We start from the raw sequence: 13,356 nt of genomic DNA, 5'->3' as shown, positions 1-13,356 counted from the left end.
CTGACCCACCAGCTCATGCCCCTCAGGCCTGTGATCCTTAAAGCCGCTTTGGTAGTTTGGGGCCAAGGGGAAACTACTCCTACAGAGGTGGAGACAAACCAAAAAACCAAATTAAAGAGCAAGGTTGAAGCTAGGGCAGGACTGAGATATCAAGAAGCTTGGTTTAAACCCAAGACTGGGGACAGCTTGTACTTCTGGGCTGTTTATAGCTATATCGTTGATTATACGTTCCAGTCAGCTGACAGGCAATTCTAAACCTGCTTAGGTAAACAAACTCATTGATTTTCTCATACGTAAAATAAAGTGATTTGGCTTGCATTATTTCTGAGGTTCTTTCCAGCTACGATATTTGTGCTTTATGAACCTGTGACAGAGCTGCCTCGTGCACACATTAGGCCCTCGACCTAATTTAAAACAATGATTGCAAAGAGGACTGTGATGTAGTAGAAAGAACATAGCATTATAACTTAAGAAACCAGAATTCCAAAATGAGAGGCAATCTCTTCTGTGCTGTGTGCTTAGTCGCTCAGTTGTGCTGACTCTGGGACCCACTGACTGGAGCCCACCAGGCTCCTCTGTCTAAATGTGTATAAAGTCTTTTAATACTCAACCCATTTTTTAATTTTTTGAGACAGAAGAGGGGTATTTCTGAGATCTAGCTAAAAAGTGGATCACATTGTCTCAGGTTTGGGTTTCAGTGAAAACACTTCTTTCTACTAATAAAGTTATTCACTGTTGGGACAAAAAGGAAGCCTGAATTCCAGGCCCATCGGACAAGTGACTTGGCAAGACTGAGGAGGCAAGATGTTTTTAGGTGACTCAAGAGTGTGCATTAAATCACCATGAAAAAGTAAGTTTCTTTTCAATTCTCTTTTTATTTTCCTGATTATGTCAAAGGGAGGGAGTGAGTGAAAGTTGCTCTGTTGTGTCCGACTCTTTGTGACCCCATAGACTATACAGTCCATGGAATTCTCCAGGCTAAAACACTGGAGTGCGTAGCCTTTCCCTTCTCTAGGGGATCTTCCCAACCCAGGGATTGATCCAAGGTCTCCCGCATTGTGGGCAGATTCTTTACCAGCTGAGCCATAAGGTCCGTTTGCTGTCAGTGTGTCTGTGTTTAGTTGCTAAATTGTGTCCCACTCTTTTATGACCCCGTGGACTGTAGCCCGCCAGGCTCCTCTGCCCATGGGATTTTCCAGGCAAGAATACTGGAGTAGGTAGCCATTCTCTTCTCCAGGGTGTCTTCTTGATCCAGGGATGGAACCCACGTCTCCTGCATTGCATTCTTTACCGCTGAGTCACCAGGAAAGCCCTAGTGTGTCTTTAACAGCTCATTAATATGCACTAATTTTCCTTTTCACAAAGAAAGAGGGGCCTCAAGCTCAGACACTTCACAGACTGCACTGTTCCCTGACCCACAAAATGGGAAGAGCAATAATATCTCCCTCAGTTTGTTAAGAAGGAAATAACATAGCAGCCGAAACCCTCAGCCCAGGACCCAGCTGGTAGATGGCTTCTGATTAAGTAGAAAGGTTGATAACTTGGCTCAGCATCCATCCTGGTGCAGCCCTTGCCCTTCACTCCCATATCCTCATGATAACCCTGTGCGGTAGGTGCTGTTATTCCTGCTCAATAACCCCACGAAGTAGCTATGGTTCACCTAGTGTTACAGATGAGTGAGCTAAGGCTCAGAGAGGCTAAGTAACTTGCCTGGAGTTTTAGAACGGGTAAGTGGCTCCAGGTGAGGTTCAAACCCCACTCTGACGACAGAGCTCTATTCTTTCCCCTCCCACCAACTATGACACCAGACCTGATTAAATAGGAACCCCCTGGCTAGCGGTGGGGACAGGGGTTCACAGAAGGAACTCCGAATCCCTGTTTTGCTGGTGAGCATTCTCACTCCCACTGCCAGTCTGGGACAGCCGCGGGGACCCTGGTTCCTGGTCCTCTTTTCCCGGTGTCTCCCTTGTCCCCATTTGCCCAGTGGAAAATTCTCTGTCTTCATTCAGTGATTGGAGTCCTTTCATTAGCCTATTAACTCTGTTGCTGGATCTCCACCACCTTCTGCTGGGCTTTTATTCTACAACCATCTTGCCTGTTTAGACTTTGGCCAATTGCCTGACACTGGATCCATGGAACCTCCACCTCCCTTCGCTCCAGTTTGTGTGAGCAGGTGTGTGGGCAGCATCTAGTCTGCTTTCCTCTCGGGCCACTGCCAGTCCACGATTCAGGCCACCATTGGCTCTTGACTGAACAACTGCAACAGACTCCCTTCTTGCTTAACTCCCTTCCTTCTCCAAAGTACAGCTAAGAAAAGTTTTCTGACGTGCCACCTGATTGTGAAACTCTCCTGTTTATCCTTCAGCATTTCCTTTGGATTAAAATCTTGACCCCTTAGTCTGGTTTTTAAAGGCCTTTGTGAACTGGTGCCTGCTGAACCCTTCAGCTTATTCTCTCTGCAGTCTTCTTTCCCTATGAGCCGGTCATGTGTCACTAGCTGCAGTCTCTGAATGCTTCTGGATGTCCTTGGCACCCAGTCGGTGTACCTTTACATGCTCCAATAGTATACTGCCTCATCCACTATTGTAATGAGGCAGAACCATTCTAGTGGGGGAGCTAGGGGCTTAAGCCTTGGGGTCAAAGTATAGATTGAAATTCTAGTAATGCCGCTTGCCCGAGCTGTATGACCTTGGGCAAGTCACTCAACCTCTCTGTGATTCCATTTCCTTGTCTGTAAGATGAAGATAATAATAGTATCTATTAATAGGATTCTTGTGAGGACTACATGGAACAATGAATGGCCAATGACTTAGCGCAGAGTCCAGTGCCTAGCGAACATTCAATAAATGCTAGATATTGTTATGTCACCACACTCTCTAATGTATTGTAAAGATCAGTCCCCTGTTTTGTCTTTCTCTAAGCATCTTGAGGGCAGAGAAGGTCTCACTCACTGTTAAATCTTTGGGTGCTGCGAGGAAATTAACAAGATGGCACCAGTCAGGCTCTCTCAGCCCACCTTCCCACTCCTTCTTGCCCCATGTTCTGTAAACAATGACTTTGCACTGCTATGTAACAGCTGAGATCACTTATAGCACTGCACGTGTGCGTCATGAGGTATGCACTTGGTCACGAGCTACGCACTTGGTCATGAGCTACTTTGCGGTGTAGACCTGTATGAGCTTCACCGTGAAAGCCCTGGCTGCTGCTGCCCTGGGCTACATCGGAATGCATCATGATGATGTCATATGAGGCTATGTTATGGCCCCATTATGGCTGCTGCTGCTCCTGCTGCTAAGTCGCTTCAGTCGTGTCCGACTCTGTGCGACCCCATAGACGGCAGCCCACCAGGCTCCCCCATCCCTGGGATTCTCTAGACAAGAATACTGGAGTGGGTTGCCATTTCCTTCTCCAATGCATGAAAGTGAAAAGTGAAAGTGAAGTCGCTCAGTCGTGTCCGGCTCTTAGCGACCCCATGGACTGCTGGCTACATTGTGGTTATGTTGTGGCTGCAGCCACAGCTGCTTCATCAGCCAGGTGAGAGGCTATCTTATGGCTTCCGTGCCAGCCAGGAGAGAATAAATCTGTCTGCAGTTCCTACAGCTCCTCGAGTCTCCTTTCAGCCTCTTAGGTCAAGCCTTGCCTACCATGGGTTCAGTGAACATGGCGCACAGTGTGAACAGCAAGGCAACTGGCATCACGGACAGGATCAGCAATACTCGTGCCCAGCTTAGAAGCTGACACATAGGGTACTCAGTACATATTTACTGAACAAACGCATGAATGAGTGAATGTCTCGCTCCCTGGTTTAGCTAAGTCAGCTTTGCCTGATCCCGCTTAGGTGATGGTGCACTTTCCCTGGTAGTTGAAGCATTAAGAATCCGCCTGCTAATGCAGGAGACGTGGGTTAGGTCCCTGCTCCTGGTCCAAGAAGATTCCTCAAACTGTGGAATCATACTGAGCAACTAAGCTCAGGCACCGCAATGACTGAGCCCACCCTCTAGAGCCCAGGGGCCTCAACTACTAAGCTCAGCTGCTGCAGCTACTGAAGCCTTCAGCCCTGGAGCCCACGCCCCGCAACAAGAGAAGCATGGCAAGGAGAAGCCTGTGCACTGCAACGGAGAGTACTCCCCACTCACCGCATCTAGAGAAAGCCCACATTCAGCAATGAAGACCCAGCACAACCAAAATCAATAAACAAGTGGCATCAATCAAGGTAGAAATACCCCCAGGAAGGCTAGAAGGAAAATCTCTCACACTGTCCTCTCAGTACCTCCACCTCCCTTTGCTCTAGTTTGTCGTGACGAGGTGTGGGCAGCACCCAAACAGACCAGGACAGTCATGCCTTCGATGGGGGTTTGCTGGACCACCCCCTGTTGTGTGCTGAGGATACCCAGGGAGGCGGGATAGGGTATGAGCCCTGCCTCCAGGAGCTTCCTGAGGAGTGGCCAGGTAAGATCTGACTGGCCGGGCAAGGAGATGGGCAGTTCCAGTGCAGGATGCACTCAGGAGACATGAAGATCTGACCTAGCTGCCCAACTGGGAGTCAGGGCATAAATGCAGGACCAGGGAATCTGGTTCCCAGGATCTGGAGCAGCAAGTCAAAGGTTAGGGCAGAAGGTTAGCCACGCTGAGAAGAGGCAGAGTTGAGGCCAGCAAAGTTTGGAGCCCAGCAGGTGAAGCCCTGCACCAGTGTGGGGGCTATGGTCTTCTTGCTCTTTTATTTATTTATTTTCTTCTCTCAAGGCAAAGAGAAAATCACTCAGGATTTCTCATCTCAAAAGTAAGGGTAACTAAAGAGCAGCAGCAGCCACAGGCCAGTATTCAAAAGCAGCTTTGGGTTTTCCAACTCCTCAGGAAGGCAATAGCTGTGGGGTTGGCCCCTGGGACCTGCTCCTGGGCTAGCTGCTGGCAGCATGGGGATGCAGGAATGCTGAGCCCTGGGGCACGAGGCTGGGGGCCTGATTTAAAGCAGCTCTGCAGCCTCGTGTAAGTCACTGGACCTCTTGGGTCTCCATTTCTCCACTTAGAAAAGGAGGGTTTGGACAATGAGAAGGGTTTCCAACCTTCAAATTTAAAGACTTCTTTTTCCAAGCAAAAAAATTTCAAAGACCACAGGATGGCGGTGGTCATTTTGATAGCTGTGGATCAATGCAAAATGATACAGAACAATCACCGCTATCTTTTAAAGGAATTTGCATTTTATCAACCACAAGAGCATCTGCTGTCATTTATAGGAGTGCAACACCATTAAAGGCCCACAGTCAGATCCTTCACAAAAAGCTTCTACCCAGACTCAACCAGCAGAGCTGTCATTTTCCTTCGGATTCATAGAGATTAGTCACCTATACCTCTCACTTGAAAAATGTGAGGGACACCGCAGCACTGGGTGAAAGTTTTTCAGACTTATTCATTATGAAGTCCATCAATGATGTTAATATGATGGAACAAAATTTGTGAAAGCAGGGTGATGGGTGACGTTTGTCACTTTTTGGCTGACCAGCTTCAGAATCCCTCTGCATTTGTGTGGAAGACTTCATCTTAAGTCTTAGTAGACATTAAATTATCATATCATGCTTATAATCAGTCATGTCTGATTCTTTGGAAACCCCTGGACTGTAGCCCCAACTAGCTCCTTTGTCCATGGGATTTCTCAGGCAAGAATACTGGAGTGGGTTGCCATTTCTTCCTCCAGGGGATCTTCCTGACCCAGGGATTGAACCTGCATCTCCTGCTTGGCAGGCAAATTCTTTATCACTGAGCCATCAGGGAAGCCTGGAAATTAGAGCCCACTGCTCAATTCTCACTGCTGCTGCTAAGTCACTTCAGTTGTGTCCAACTCTGTCTGACTTCATAGACGGCAGCCCACCAGGCTCTGCTGTCCCTAGATTCTCCAGGCAAGAACACTGGAGTGGGTTGCCATTTCCTTCTCCAATGCATGAAAGTGAAAAGTAAAAGTGAAGTCGCTCAGTTGTGTCTGACTCTTCTCGACCCCATGGACTGAAGCCTACCAGGCTCCTTCGTCCATGGGATTCTCCAGGCAAGAGTACTGGAGTGGGGTGCCATTGCCTTCTCACTACAGAGGCTGAAAATGCCACACACTTGCTTCCCAGCCTCATTTATAGCCAGAGCATAGACATGTGACCTGGATTCAGCCAATCAGGTGCAGTGCCTTGAACTCTAAGAGACCACAGAGTCAGCTCCTCAGATAACCTTTTGAGGTGGGGTGGTAGGGGCTGCAGGGACCATGTCTAGATCCAAGGGTGTCAGCACAGTCATCACTCAGGCTCTAACCCTGGTTGTGCACAGGTTTCCCAGGTTTCTGAGGCCAGGCCCAGCTTCTGTGCTACCATTTTGGCCATGTTCCTGGCTACTTACCCGCATCCTTGATTTCATGCATGCCATAAGCCTGGCTCTCCTGCCTTCCCAGAGATTCTGCAGGTTATTCAACATCCTTCCCATTAATTCCTCTTCTGCTTCACTTATCCAGAGTCAGTTCCTGTTGCATTTTAAAGTTAGTGTGCATGCTAAGTTGCTTCAGTCATGTCTGAGTCTTTGCAACCTCACAGACTATAGCCCGCCAGGCTCCTCTGTCCATGGGATTCTCCAGGCAAGAGGACTGGAGTGGGTAGCCATTCCTTTCTCCAGGGGCTCTTCCTGACCCAGGGATCGAACCCAGGTCTCCTGCACTGCAGGCAGATTCTTTTACCGTCTGAGCCACCAGGGAAGCCCTTTACAGATGAGAAAACTGAGGTACCAAGGAGTGGAATAATTGGCCCAAGGTCAAGATTTAAATCAAGGCAGCCCCTGCACCAGGGTTTGTGTTCGTAACTCCTGCTAACAGTGTTTTTTCAAGTTTGTCTTTTGAGATTAAAATTAAACCACCCTAGACAGTAGAAAGAGAAGAGGAAAATTTTGTTTCAAAATTGAATGAGTAAGTATCAAAATATCCAACAACTGTTCTTCATCCTCATCATAAATGTAAATAAAAATCAGGCAATTAACAACTAAAACTTACAACGTGTACTAAACAAACACGACACTTTTATCACTCTGTATGCACTGTTACAAGCCTGCTGGTTTATGGAGTCTCTTGGACCCCAGAGCAGGAAGTACTCAGCTCTTCATTGCTCTGACTTGGTAAGCAGACATGCTCAGGCTGGCACGAGGCACACCCACTATCAGGACCAACCTAGGCTTAGAGACGCCAGGAGGAACTTGTGCCAAAGTCCACACAAAACTGAGTTTACTAAAAAAAATCACATCGATGGAGGTATGTCACAGGGCACAAGAATTAAAGAGCTCCTATGCCCAAAGCTTGAACAATTTGAGGAACAAAATTAAGTTGTATCAAATTATAATCCAAAGTATAAAATAAATATCCATGAGTCCATATTTGCATAAAATCTTTTAAAAAGAAAACTTTTTAGTGGGGAAATTTAGCAAACATTACTTTAGGCAGGTATCTACTTCAGGCAAGATCATTGTCAACAGTCATAAGTCATGTTGATAGCATGTACCTTTGATATGAGGTAATGCAAACGGTACTTTACCTCTGTGAGCATCCTCCCCAAAACCCATAACCCTAATCTACTCACGAGAAGAATATCAGACAAATCCCAATAGAGGGATTGCAAATAGGATAAAAAGCTCAGGTAGTGCTCACAGGCACCAAAAACAAGGAAAGTCTGAGGAACTGTTACAGCCTAAGACATGACACGTTAATGTGGTTTCCTAGGTGGGATCCTGAAACAGAAAAAAAAAAAAAAAAAAAAACCAGGAAATCTGAATAAACTCTGGACTTTAGCTAATAATAACATCTCAATATCAATTCACCAATGGTGACAAATATACCATACCAATATAAAATGTTACTAATAGGAAGGAGTGGGAGCTGGAGACAGGAGGATAAGATGAGGATTCTGTTCAATTTCTTCGTAAATCTAAAATTTTTATTTTGAAAGTCTACTATATAAAATTGACTGAAAGTGAAAAAGCGAAGGTGTTAGTTGATCAGTTGTATCTGATTCTTTGCGACCCCATGGACTGCAGCCCACCAGGCTCCTCTGTCCATGGAATTCTCCAGGCAAGAATACTGAGGTGGGCTGTCATGCCCCCTTCCAACTTGTTTGAGGGGCCTTCCCCTCAAAAAACTCCATTTACCTGATGATGCAATTTAAATCACTGAAGTCTCGACAGGCCAAAAGTGTCTATTTAATTCATTCTTGTTGTTATAGGCTAGATACCTTTTATGTTTTATTTTTTTTTCTTTACTATCTGAGCCACCAGGGATAGATACCTTTTAATAGCAGTTTTAAAAATACTTATATATATATATATATATTATATATATATAGGCTGCACTGGGTCTATTGCTTTAAGCAGGCTTTCTCTAGTTGCAGCGAGCAGGGGTCCTCTTCTTTTCTGTGCAGGGTTTCTCATCTAGGTGGCTTCCCTTGTTGTGCAGCACAGGCTCTAGGGAGCGAAGGCTTCAGTGGTTTCAGTGCATGGGCTCAGTAGTCGTGGCTTGTGGGCTTAGTTGCTCTGTGGCATGTGGAATCTTCCGGAACCAAGGATTAAACCTGCGTCCCCTGCATTGGCAGGCAGATTCTTATCCACTGCGCCTCCAGAGAAGGCCACCTTGATATTTTTAAAATGAAATTTGAATCTTCATATTGCATTCCTGAATCTCCTCAGAGTGGTTGAGCACAGTTTGAGCTGCTCTGACGGAGAGGAAATCAGAGGTAATGTCTTTGTTTCTGTCCCTAAAATCTTCCAGATCTCTGAAATGGAAAGAAAACACCTTACCTTCACGTGAAGCACTTCAGGCGAAAATGACACAGTAACTTCCCATCCCCCCAGCTCCACCCAAGACATTGTGTGAGCAACTGTTTGAAGCCAAGGCTGCAGTTGTCTTTGTCCTGAATTTGCCTGTCAAGCCCAGTCCTTCTCCCCAGTGGGAAGGGCAGAAGGCTGGTATGAAGCAGGGCAACAGATGGTTGGGACATGTCCTCATGAAGCTCAGCTGCCCAGGCCAGCCTGCCAAGCTGTGTACATTTCAAACGTTTGAGATTCAACCAAAAGAGACAAGTAATGATTTTAAATCACTTGTTGAAACACATGGCTAATCCTTGGGTAGCCAGAGAAGGGCGCTTTAAAAACTCACTTAAATCCAGTGTGGGAGACAAGGAAACTCTGTGTGCTGTTTTGGCTTTGAACCCAGATCAGGTCATCCTAGGGGCAGCTGAGCATTTGTCCAGGATCCCCATATGCATCCTGCTTTCTCTGCTTTTGGATAGGGTGTGATGTTTCGGTACGTGTGGTTATCTGGGGTGGGAGTGAGGAGGGGAAAGGCTGTTAACAGGTAGGTTTGGATCCTGAGAAACTATGCACCCTGGTATTTGTCTCTGGTCTGAAACTGGGAGCTCTCTAAGTTAGCTTGCTTCGTAAGTTCAGTCAGTTCTATTTTGCTGTCTGGGTTCAGGTCTTTCTTATGACTTGGCTGGCTTGTTGTAGCCATGCGTTCCGGGAAACAAACTCACTCAGAAGGACAATGCAGATAGTGGAGTGCAGTTTATCACATCAGCAGGCCCAAGGCAGAGTCTCCTCTTAGCCAAGGACCCCAACCAGCATTTGTGAAAATCTTTTATACCCCGTGTGTACGTGTCTGAACCCACCAGTCCAAATTCCTTGCGACTTACATAAACTAAGGAAAAGACAGTCCCAAAAACCCCATCATTCACATGCTATGTGCTCAGGTGCTTAAACAGTCAAACAATTAGGCAATAATCAATAAAGCCGAGGTTACACTCCGACTGATACAGAAAAATTTATGTCCTGTCTGGAGGAAGGGGTGATTAGTGTATGTTTTCTCTTAGGCGATGAGTAACCTAGATACGATCTTCAAGGTTCCCCTGTCTGGAGGGGGTCTTATCCTTCTGTTGTTGTTTTCATAGGCACTAAACACAGAGTTCCAGTACTCTTGCCTGGAAAATCCCATGGATGGAGGAGCCTGGTAGGCTGCAGTCCATGGGGTCGCGAAGAGTCAGACACAACTGAGCGACTTCACTTTCACTTTTCACTTTCATGCATTGGAGAAGGAAATGGCAACCCACTCCAGTGTTCTTGCCTGGAAAATCCCAGGGACGGCGAAGCCTGGTGGGCTGCCGTCTACGGGGTTGCACAGAGTCGGACAAGACTGAAGTGACTTAGCAAACACAGAGTTCAGAGTCCATTGGGAAAGTGGCCGAGCATGATCAGCATGAACAGGCCTAAGATGGAGTCCAGCCCCTATGAAGTCCTTCTTCAGGCTTACACGAACGCTTTCCTGTGGTTGCTTTACTGTCCTGCACCGTTAGAATCTCCACCGCATAACTCATCTCCTTCATGACACAGCAACTCCAATTTTGAAGGTTTTTTCCGTGCCCCCACATCTCCCTCCAGCTACTGCTCCCATTCATTTCTCCTTTCACCACAGAGCTTCTAGAACCAGTCATCTGCTCTCCCTGGTTCCAGTCCTCACTTTCTGTTCATTCACCTGTTTCTCCTCTATTACTGAAACCTCTCTTGTCAAGGTCACTGGCAACTTCTGTATAAAAAACCCAATGAGTCTGTCTCTGCCCTCATCAATGTTGATCTGCCAGGAGCGTCTGCCATAGTTGACCACTTTCTCCTCCCTTTCACTCTTCCCTCTTACCTTCCACTCTTCTTTCCACTTCTCAGACTCCTTGGCAGGCCTCTCCTCCTTCCGGTCACTCCACATTGGGGTATCTCAGGAATTGGTCTTAGAACAGCTTCTAGTGTCTGTCTAAAGCTCTCAAGATGACCTCATCAGGTCACAGAGCTCTGAATGCCACCCTAATACTGAAGACTTCTGATTTTACACCTCCATCCCTAAGCCCGGACTCACCTGCTTGCTTTATGTCTTCCACTTGGCTGTTAATAGACACCTTAAATGATATAGTTCCAAGATGGAGCCCTTGATTCTCTTCATTCTCGAACTCTCCCTCCTTCTCTCCCCTCTTACCCCTCTTAGCTTCTTCATTCATCCTTTTGCTCAGGCCAAGATTCTAGAAGCCACCTTTCATTCCTCCTTTTTCCTCATCCCCCACATCCAAGCCATCCCTGTGTCCAGTCAGTTCTACCTCCAAGACAATATAACTAGTCTTTTCTCTCTGTCTCCACCGACACCTTCTTAGTTTTAGCTACCACCAACATTTATCACCTGAACAACTAAGAGATGCTTGCCTGGCCCCTCTGCTTCACAGTTTCTGCTGCTGCTGCTAAGTCGCTTCAGTAGTGTCTGACTCTGTGCAACCCCATAGACAGCAGCCCACCAGCCTCCCCCGTCCCTGGGATTCTCCAGGCAAGAACACTGGAATGGGTTGCCATTTCCTTCTTCAATGCATGAAAGTAAAAAATGAAAGTGAAGTCACTCAGTCGTGCCCAACTCTTAGGGACCCCATGGACTGCAGCCCACCAGGCTCCCCCATCCATGGGATTTTCCAGGCATGAGTACTGGAGTGGGGTGCCATTGCCTTCTCTGCTGCTTCACAGTGGTACCTCCCAAATTCACTTTCTCATATCCTAATGTGAGAACCTGGAATCCAACGACATTCTTTCATTGAAGGAATATCTACTGAGTGCCTACTAAGTACAGGCAGTGAACAAATAAAAGTTTCTGCCCTCAGAGAGTTTACAATCTAGTGGTGAGAGATGGGCAATAAACATGATATAGTAAACAATGTGATATGTTAGAAGATTGATAGATCATATGGAATAAAGTAAATCAACATAAGGGTATGCCAGGGGATCCCAGGAAGTATATGTTTTTGCTTTGGGAAGTTGTTATAACTTTAAATAAGGGAGTCAGAAGTATTGGATCTCTATATATCATTTCCCACTAAAGGGAATTCTAAGAGAGATGTCTGATTCCAAATTTGAATTGGGGCCAAAAATGTGTAAGATAAGTCTGGAACATCTCATTGCATCAGAAAGCAAAGAAGATGACAAAGACATCAAGGATGGCGTTACAAGGACTCAGAAGTCAAGTTAAAGGGGCTCCCACTGGCTGAAGATGGGACAACTTGAGTATTTAAAAGAATACAGATGGCAATGGATCAAAAGACATACCTGTCAAAATCCCTGAGTCCTTAATGACTCTTTGAAAGGAAAGAACCCAACTCATCAGTCACCTTTGGAGGATGCTAGGAACCAGTTATTCTGAAAACTTGCAAATGAAAGAAGTAAGCAGGGGTCCTGCCTTTCCTATATGAAAGAGATCAGGTAATGGTTGCTAAGGGGAAGTTTCTCTTTATAGCCATATTCCATCTAAGAAGTGAAGAAAAAGAAAATAATTAGAACATCATTATTTTATAACCCCTAGGGAAATAACTAATCTAGGTCACCATCATTAACAGCCGCTAACACTGCAAAAAAAAAAAAAGCAAGCAAGATACTATGTGCCTATTGCTGGACAGACACAATGCCTCTTATAAAGTAGTTAAAGGTGAACTTCAGATAAATAACAAGTAATGCTTAGTATATAAATAGATCTCAAATATTCCATGAGATATTTTTATACTAAAAACTGTTCATTATTTGTATGAAATTCAAATTTAACTGGGAATCCTATGTCTATTTGCCAAGCCTGGCAAACCTAGAAGTAGTCTAGCCAAAAAAGTCAGACCTAAATCTGATTAAACCTCAAAATCTAACCACCAGAAAGTACAATGAGACAGTGAAACATGCTTAATGATACCATCACAGCAGTGTCATCAGTGATATATGAACTGTAAGCACAGACTGCTCAATTTTTTTTTTCAACAAATAGGGGAGAAAGGAAGAGGGAGGCAGAAGAGAAGTTTATTGGATTCTTGTTCAAACATCAAGGGTAGGTGCAGCCACTGTGAAAAATAGTCTGACTTATAAAGTTCACATTACTCTGACTCCCAGCTTGGTCTCTGGTCTCACACCCCCTGCCTTACACTTTATAGTCCAGCTGCTGCTGCTGCTGCTAGGTCACTTCAGTCGTGTCCGATCCTGTACGACCCCATAGACAGCAGCCCACCAGGCTCCTCTGTCCCTGGGTTTCTCCAGGCAAGAATACTGGCGTGGGTTGCCATTTCCTTCTCCAATGCATGAGAGTGAAAAGTGAAAGTGAAGTCACCCAGTCGTGTCCGACTCTTCGTGATCCCCTGGACTGTAGCCTACCAGGCTCCTCCATCCATGGGATTTCCCAGGCAAGAGTACTGGAGTGGGTTGCCTTTTCCTTCTCCATTATAGTCCAGCAGCACCAGACATATTGACTCAAGGCTTCCTAGAAGCAATCTGAGACACCTGAGATCAAGTCTTGTTTTA

Source organism: Capra hircus, chromosome 10 (genome assembly GCF_001704415.2).
Source record: "Capra hircus breed San Clemente chromosome 10, ASM170441v1, whole genome shotgun sequence".
NCBI classification, from domain to species: Eukaryota; Metazoa; Chordata; class Mammalia; order Artiodactyla; family Bovidae; genus Capra; species Capra hircus.
The sequence above is the reverse complement of the archived record's forward strand: the minus strand, read 5'-3'. Positions refer to the sequence as shown.